This window comes from Phodopus roborovskii, unplaced genomic scaffold (assembly GCF_943737965.1).
Source record: "Phodopus roborovskii unplaced genomic scaffold, PHOROB, whole genome shotgun sequence".
NCBI lineage: Eukaryota > Metazoa > Chordata > Mammalia > Rodentia > Cricetidae > Phodopus > Phodopus roborovskii.
Window position 1 is genome coordinate 514,379 of NW_026125928.1, and position 9,237 is coordinate 523,615.

At 40.8% G+C, this 9,237-nt stretch overlaps 1 protein-coding gene across 1 annotated transcript in view; it reads right to left on the reverse strand.

The window, feature by feature from the left end:
- Trpc5 (transient receptor potential cation channel subfamily C member 5) overlaps positions 1–8,398 on the reverse strand; it is a 246,973-nt gene extending 238,575 nt beyond the window's left edge. Inside the window, exon 1 of the mRNA XM_051179000.1 lies at positions 8,085–8,398. The gene's annotated coding sequence lies outside the window, so the exon portion shown is untranslated. The remainder of the gene's footprint in view (positions 1–8,084) is intronic.
- Positions 8,399–9,237: the final 839 nt, after the last annotated feature.

Genomic DNA, 9,237 nt, shown 5'->3' on the forward strand with positions numbered 1-9,237 from the left:
GGCATGTTTTTAAAGACAATTTACAAATAAAGTACTGAACTTTGTAGTATTAAGACCACCTCATTACTTTCTTCAGTAACATATCTATATGTAATGAACTTTGCAGCATTCTTCCCTTTACTGTGCATTGTGGACTGCCTGCTCATCCTCTCTTCCTGCTCCTCTTCCTCACCTCCTTGTCTGCATTCTTATCCTTATCTTTCCTCTCATGTTCCCTCTACTATTTTTTTGTCTCCTACCTAATTTGTGATTCTGAGATTATGGGATTCTGTAAGGACCTGCATAAAATTGACAGGAAACAACAAAATTGAGACATTAAAATTATACATTATTCAGGTGATCATCAAGGGTTTAAAGGGAATATAGCAAATTTTAGAAACTTAGCTAATCACTGGTTGGTTGAATAACTGATTGACCTAATTCTTTGTCACTTAACATTGATGATAGTTCTTCTACAGTTGTTTTGTGGAAATACAACAAAAAGATAAAATGGACTGGAGCTTCAGTTTGTTATGGCATAAAATAATCTTTCTATTCATAGTTGATTATATTTTCATTCAAAAATGTTATATGAGAACAAAGAAAAAGGATAGGGGCTATGGTAGTTATACAGCTGGGAAAGAGAGTGGGGATGAAGTTTTCATTGAATACTCTTTTATATATTTTGATTTTTGAACCACAGGCATAAATTATCTATTCAAGAAATTTTAATAAGGAAGATAAAAGGCTGGAACTGTGGTTCCATGTAGAGCCTTTGCCTAGCATACACAAAACCCAAAGCTTCCTCCCTAGCACAGTATAACAGAAAGAAAACAGGAAACAAAATATAGTAGTGCCCTGCCCCCGACTCCCCTCAACCCATGATGATCACTGTTCAGTGTCAACTTGACTGAATTTAGAATTACCTACAAGACACATTTCTAGGCATGGCTTGGAGGGTACTTTCAGAGATTTAACCACAGAGGGGAAAACTATCCTAAATACAGGTGTAGTGTTTCAGACTGAATAAGGAAAGAAAAAGAAACCTGCTGTTTTCTAGCATCCATGTCTGTTTCTTCCCAGACTATCAACAACAGCTCTGCTACATAGTCACAGTTCCTTCATCACCATAAAGCATATCAAATCATGAGGCCAAATAAACCTTTTTCCTTAAGCTGCTTGGGTAGCTAGTCACAGTTATGCAGAAAATAATTACCACCATTCCTCCAACCATGGAGCCAATATATTATATTCTATGAAACTTAGTACCTGAAACTGTAGATAAAACTAAACTACATTTATACTATGCTTTTTCTTATACATACACTTTTATGATAAAATTAAACTTATGATTTAGAGGCTGCTAGAGAGTTAGCTCAGTGGTTAAGGGCACTTGTTGCTCTTGCAGAGGAGACCCAGGTTCAATTTCCTTTCCAGAATCCACGTGGTGATTCATAGCCATCGGTAACTCTAGTATTGGGGAACTGGAGAATCTGTTGCTTTCTTCTGACTTATTCTGGCACCAGATACACTTGTGGTGCATATACACGAAAGCAGGTTAAACATTCAATTCATGCACATAAATATAATAAAATAAATAAATCCTTAAAATTTTAAAGGAGTAAATTCATCTTTTCTGCCCGCTTAAAAACATTTAGGCACATTAAGAGACTGATATCAACAGTGAATAATAAAATAGAATAACTATAATGTCTATAATATCCTATAATGGAAATTATCTGTATATTGTCTCCTCAAAATATTTTGTTGTAGTGTAATCATCTTTCTTTCTGTGATGTTGTGAGATGATAAAATTTTTATGTGATAATATAAAATGTTGTGACTATCATAGGGATTGTGAGGTAATGTTGGGCTAATATGCAAATGTTATTTATACACAAGCACTATGATAAATTTGGTAATGGGAATGGGCACAAAGTGACTAATGAATGCGTAGTGTACGTAGTGTTAATATGTTAGATAGAAGGATGAGTCAGGTCCAGATCAGAATAGAATAGGACCGCATAAAATTTCATTATACAACTCAGAAGGGTGCATCACTGAGATTCTATGAATTATTTACTTTTGGCATTTTCCTTTTTTTTCATACTAATATTTCAGGCTGAAGTTGGTCATTGATAACTAAAACTATGGAAACTAAAAGTATGATTAAAAAATAACTTTAACAACAGAGCAAACAAACAATCATAACAATCTAAGAGCTTTTTGATAACAAAGAGGCAGTATAATGTAGGCCAGAGAGGAAAATGCAGTATTTAAAGGAATAGAGGTCTGTACAACTTAATAGCCATGTAATATGCTACTATGTAACTTCTGGTTCCTCCTTTCTCATTGCCAAATAAATTATGCTCACAATCATTTAATGTCAAGTATTATACTATTCAGTACATAGAAGACTGTGCTAGAGAATGTGGTCCTCCAGTTCACAACCTTTACCCTTAGAACCTGCCTTTGTTATGTTACATGGCAAGGGGTGTCAGATAGCATTAATTTACTAAATAGTTGGCTTTTAAATGTAGAGGTTAAAAATTGGGGTTGGAATATAAAAAATATATTAATAAAAATGGAATAAATATAGAGGGTATCCTGGATTTTTTTGCATAGAAATGTAATACTCCCACCTTAAGTCAAGGTAGATTGGAGAAACTGTAATGCATTATACATATTAAAATAGTTAGAAAAGATGAATTTGAATGTACTCACCATACAAATGTGATAGAAATTTGAGACAGAGATAGATAGTAATCACCTTCAGTTGATTGATTCCCAATGTATGCAAAAATAAAAACATCCCACTTTACCTCCTATTTTTATATAAATATACTTTGTAAATCAACTTTAAAATAAAACAGGAGAGGAAAGAGAAAAATCAGAGAGAGACATAAATAAAGAAGTGTGAGAGATTACAGATGTGATGGCATTCAACTTGCTCTCTCTGTCTTGAAAGAAGGAGACTGAGGCATGCGAATGGCCTCTAGTAGCTAGAAAGGACTTCCCATTAATGCCATCAAAGCACTCTGGGTCTTAGTCCTATACTCAAGGAAGTGAATTGTGCCAAGAAATCTGGCACAAGCAAGGGAATTGATTTTCCCCTCAAACTTCTGGAAGAGAATATTGTCTTCATGACCCCTTGATTTCAGTCCGGGAGGCTTTGCAGCAGAGTTCTGATATATGACATTATAAAATGACATGAACAATAATAAATCTGACCTGTTTTAAATTAATAAAAAGTACTACATTAATAAGTGTATGCTAAATTGTCATAGCAGAAATAGAAAGCTAATACAAAGATGCTCAACAATTGATAAAATGTATACTGTTTATTAATTTGGCCATGGAAATCTTAGAAAATAGCTGTCTGCATGGTCTAAAATGACTAATATTGTAAGAATCTTATCTACTTGAGAAGTTGAAGCATGTTGGGCAACCTCAGCTTCAACAGCAGTTGGATATCTTACACATAAAAAGACTGGCACTTGGAGATTGTGCTCTGCCTCTGTGTCTTTACAATTAGGCTATACAGATTATATATGCCAATTAAGTCTTTACAGATTCAAATGCATGATGACTTCATTGTAGTTGCATATATTATGTACTACCATATTTTACAGGTGAGCGAAATGAGCACATAGGTATTACTGTGTGTAGGGATGAAGTGGGAGTCACTATTATTAACCTGTAAAATAGTGACATGTATAATACACACTTAAGTCATTAAAGTATATAAAAATCAGTATATTACATTATCCCCTTGAGCGCCAGATACTTTTTCATCTATAAAATGGGAATTGCAATGTAGTTATTTTATAATGAGATTTTTAATGAGATACTTTATGGAATATGGCAAACAACTAAGAACATGAGGAACATGTAGGTATTAATTCTTGCTGTTGATCTCACCTTTGTAAAATATGTTGATAAAGCATTGTACTTTTGTCTTATGTCAAGTGTTTGCTCTTTGAAGAAATCATCGTTGAAACCTAGATAGAGATTTATATATGATATGTTTGCCCCATTGAGTTTTTTAAAACAGTGTCCTTGGTTAAGATTAAAATTTTATTTATACTTATTTTATCTGTATCATTTATTTCATGCAAATCATCTTCCAATCATCCCATGGAGTGTTATAATTCTCTCATTTTGCAGATTATTTGGTTACAAACTTGTTAATGCTATGTCAGCTTTGATCTCCTCCTGAACAACAGTTATGGGCATCTCTGTATATCTGTCTCTGTCTCTCTCTGTGTATGTGTGTGATTTGGATTTCTTTATTTTATGTATTGGGAGGTACACACACTACTGAACAGGTGTGGAGGTCAGAGCTGAACTACGGAAGTCAGTACTTTCTACCTCTTTCTACCATGTGTGTCCTTGGAACTGAACTTGAGTTGTCAGGCTTGTTGACAAGTCCCTTTAACAGCTGAAACATATTAACAGTCTGGGTGTGTGTTTCTAAGAGAGGTGATAAGTGAGAAGATAAGTTACAGAGGTAAGGAAATAACAGCTGCCCGTTACAGAAAGGATGCCTGGGATCCTGGTACTAATGAAGTTGAGCAAGGGGGACTGAGACTTCAAGATCACAATAGGCTACACCATAAGACTTTGTCTCAAACCAAACAAACTTGACATTATATCATATAAAACATGTAACTATAAATATGGGAAGGAAATAGAATACAATGATTGCAAATTTGGTTTTAGAATCCAGTCACTTTCTTGAAAGGATCTCTGTAACTCTTTATCAAAGTTATTCAGTATGAGAAGATCGTCCTGTGCTTTTGTTTTGGGTTGGCCACTAGCTAGTTTTGTGATCTAAACAAGCTATTTCTACTTTCTAAGTACCGATTTCTCCATACGAAAAAGTACAATACTAAACCTGTGTTTTTCTCACCATCTTTTTAATCTGACTTTTGCTATGTAAAATGGCTAGGGGTAATTTCAGTGCTTGTCAGGATCCAAGGGACAACTGTGCACCCAAATCCGAGGCACTTCTAAAATTCCCTTGACCCAGTGAACTGGAATTTTTCTGAGCCCCACCAGCTTCTATTCTTTAAACAATCTGTTCTCACTCAGTTGAGGATGATGTAAATTGTATGTTTGTTTATGAGACCACAGCTGAGTCACCCAGGAATCATTCCTTGCTGGCAGGATGGGTCTGCTAGTCTACTTGGACAAAGAGCTTTAGGGGCCCATCAACTGAGGAAAGTGATGTGAGTTTTACAGAGAATGGCTAAAAGATTCATCAGCTCCTCATCTCTAGAAATAAATGCTAACTTCACGGTAGTCCTCATTTGGGGTTGATTAGCTTCTGATTCTGCCCAGACTGGCATAATTTCTGAATCTAGGCTGCAAAATTTGTCACACCTGTCCCTAAAGTCGTGGAAAATAACAGGGCAAGGATAAGTTGTTGGCATCTTGGGGCACAGGGCACTTCATCAAGTATGACGAGGGTTCCCATTTCCCACCAGCTAGAAGGAGGCATCTGAACAGCTTTGTGTTTTCAGGGGCAAGCAGAAGTCTCTGCAGAAGTGAATCAGTCAGATGTGGTCTGTTTCCTTTTCTTCAGCAATGGAGCCAGGCGAAAGGCAAATTAGAAGACTTGGAACCAGGCAGGCTGGAAGTAGCATGACATGTTTGAAATATTCATTTGATAATTAAACACCCGAGTGGCTAGTAGATTGGAGTTCAGTATGCTAAAGAGTGCAATGAGAAGACAACCCTGAAAATGCCCTCCAAGGTCCCCAGTTCCCGGGCTCTAAGGAATTTTGTTACTACTTACTCAGTGTTTACAAGTCAAAAAGCAGGCAGTTTTTACAGCACTTCACATCTGAGGTGATTTTCTGAACTAATTCCTTTTCAAGCCAAAGCACACACCTGGACGTATTTCTTTCCATGTGTTTGCAAACGTCTTTGGCTCTCCTATTCCTCTGCTCTTTTTCCCACTCTGAACCTCTGGCTTCCTATCCCTGCCTCCTGTGATTCTGTGTGCCACTCTTGTTTTAGTGGCTAATTCTAGAATGAATAGATTCAGAATTATAGATCTTATATCTGGAAAGGATGACAGTTATCATCCAATCCATGTCTGTTCTTGTAGTTTATGCTAAAGCCAGGTCAATCTGTATCAAGGAAGCTGGGTCTACATTGGTTTTGACTCATTGCAGCTATCTATCTCCTTGCCCCTTGAGTAATCACAGGTCCTGACCATTTCAGCAGCCAGATAGTACCAAAAATAGAGCAAATGCCCAACACCTTATGCTTCATTCTTGTTGATGCTGAGTTCTTCCCTAATCATGAAGGTGTTGGTTCTTTTCTAGCCATCCGTAATCTTGCCCTTGCTATTTTCACCTAGCCAAGAAGAGATTTGTGTCAGAATGAGGGAAAAGTAACAGCATGGCCACCTTTTCAGGTTGGACCTGGTAATCCTCATTCTGTGTCTCTCAGCAGTATGCATTAGAACAAATTGTCTGATGCAACATAAACAGTTCCACTTAATGCAGAATCGGTTTCCCTTGTTTGCCGAGTTGAAAGGAGGTAATTCATTATATTCCAGTAGCATCTAATAAATAGAAAGTTCAATTAAAGAGCCTGGGTGCTTTTGAAAGCACATTTTTAGCACCCTCCCTTCTACAGAAACCGAGTCCAGACTTGATAGGGTTGACTGGAGCCCTTGAATAACTATATGTTCACACAGAAGAACCAAATCACAGTATCTATATACAAATACAGAGCCCATACATATGGTTTATGAATACAGACATACTGTTTGTGAAAACAGCACCACCCTGGAAATAAAACACAGGCTTCAAGTGCCATTCAGTTCTTCGTTCAACCTTATAGACTTTTGTTGTTCCCCTTTTCTCAGGCTAAACATTTGCTTTAAAACTAACTTGGCACTATGTGGCTGCACTACCATGCCTTTTAATTTAGTAGATTTTCTAGATTAGTGAAAGGCACTTAAATCTCAGCTTTTAAGACTTGATGGGAAATGAGAAAGGATACAGATGGTCTGTAGAATACCCTCAAATCCAAGAAACAAACAAAAAATTAGGCGATTGGGAATACTGATATGTCAACATGTCATTCCAGCTAAAGACTATGAAGATAACAATATGACAATAGACAAGTGGCTCTGCGTATCATGCGAGTACAGTAATTACTACTCATTTGAAGCCAGGGAGAGTCTTTGCCTCTCCTATTCATACAATAAACTCGGGTAAAGTTCATAGATTCTGTCTTCCAGGCTGGTTTCCCGGCTCCAGACTTTTCATAAGGGAGTGATAATATCACTAAACACTTGGCTATCACCAGGTGTGTGGCTGTGGTCCAAACATCCCACCTTGGCAATAGGGAAAAAGACCTCCTCCCATTCTTTCTCACAGACCACACAAAAAGGCCAGGGTCTGTGAATTCAGCTCAGAACCTGAGTATGTGGGACATGATTGTGACTGTTGCAGTCCTTGCTTATGCTGCAGAGCAGTGTCCACTTTAGAGCCCAGAGCTGAGCAATACCCCTCTTTTGCATTTCTGGCTTTCTTAAACGAATCCAGGTAAACAGAGCTGGCCAGCTCTTAAATTTGAAGGTTATAAAACAAGCAAGGGAAATGGGAGCTCTGGTCCCTGAGCCCTCATGGATCGGCTTCTTGGTTCTCTGCCGTTGGGGGCTGTCTTTGAAGATTGAGATCTTTATTCTAACACGCATCCCGGGACTCTTAGGATGAGGTCTGGGAGCAGGTTGTTTGGGGGCGGGGTGGGGTGGGGGCATAATATCTATCCCAGGAAATCACAATAAATCACTCTCCAGGCTCTGATTCGGGGGGGGGGTTGCTAATGAAAAGGATGCTTTTGGCAGGTGCCAAAGGTATCTTGTCCTAAATCTCCCAAGGCTCCCTCCTCCATTGCATGGCTCTCCCAGGTGTCCCAAACAATCTGTTGCTGGTCCCCATTTGCATCCCACCACCCCAGCCCACAGCCAGCCAGACAGCACCTTTCCAGCTCACAGCAGCTCAGCACCTTCATTCAAGCCTCATTTGGCTGCTGCTCCCCAGCAACAAATAGGACAGCACCTGCGCCGTTTATCAACTTACCCCAGGCCAAGAGCTTTCTTCAGATTTCTGTTGTCTGGAGTCCGTGCACCAGGGCGCTTGGAGCAACAGCCTTACCGGACTCGTCTTCCGCGGCGCGCACAAGGCGGCCGCCTGGGACAGTCCCGTGCCTGGAGGCTGCCGTGTGGGTGGGTGGTTGGTTGAGCACAGGCAAAAGGATCAGGGTGCTGAGAGGGGCCCAAGGATTGACTCCTACCCGGGCTCCTCTCTTTGCTCTTCAGTTATTGCCAAACTTCCCTCTGACTGCTCAAACCTCCTCACCTTTCGCCTTCGCCAGTGCCCGAAACTCTGGGCTCCACCGGTGCTCCCGCCCTGCTCTCGCTCGTCCTCTCTCAGCTCTCTCTCCCAACCTGAGCCCCTTCAAACACACGCACCCCCTTGCACGCGGCAAACCACAAACAATAAGAGGAAGGGGAGAAGCCAACGCCGGCAAATTGAGGATAGCTGACACCCTGGTATGAAGAGGAGCGTGTGGAGGGGGGTGTGTGGAGGGGAACCGCATTCACTCTTCCAGGCACCCTCAAGCTAGGTAGCTGATGGGAGCTCCGGTCATCTCTCCAATCCTCTTTTCTAGACTAAAGGTTTCTCTTCCCTACTGCTGCTGCTTCAGGAAAATCCCATACCAGCCTAGGGGAGAGAAAGGCAAAGAGGGGTGGAGAGGGAAAAATCAAGGAGGCGCGCTCCCTTTCTCCTCCCCACCCCTAGATCCCAAAATGTCCAACCCTGAGCTCCTCTCTCTGCTCTAGGTTCTCATCTGCTGCTGCTCCTCTCCCTCTCTCTCTCTTTTTTGGGGGTGGCTGAGAGCTGTGGAGAACCCGTCGCGGTTGATTGTGTGTGTGTGTGAGAGAGAGAGAGAGAGAGAGAGAGAGAGAGAGAGAGAGAGAGAGAGAGAGAGAGAGAGAGAGAGAGAGAGAGAGAGAGAGAGAGAGAGGGAGGGAGGGAGCAGAGGAACAGTGGTTGGAGAAAGCACCTCTCACCTCCCCCAGCCCCTGGCCAAAGCTTGGCTGGCGGTCGCCTCACAGCAGAGGCGGGCGGGCGGGCAGGCGGGGCGGGGAAGGCGGGCAGGGGGGAGGGCAAGCAGGAGGACGGGGCAGCCTGCAGGGGCAGCCGCTCCTCCCGGCTCTGTAGCTCGGTG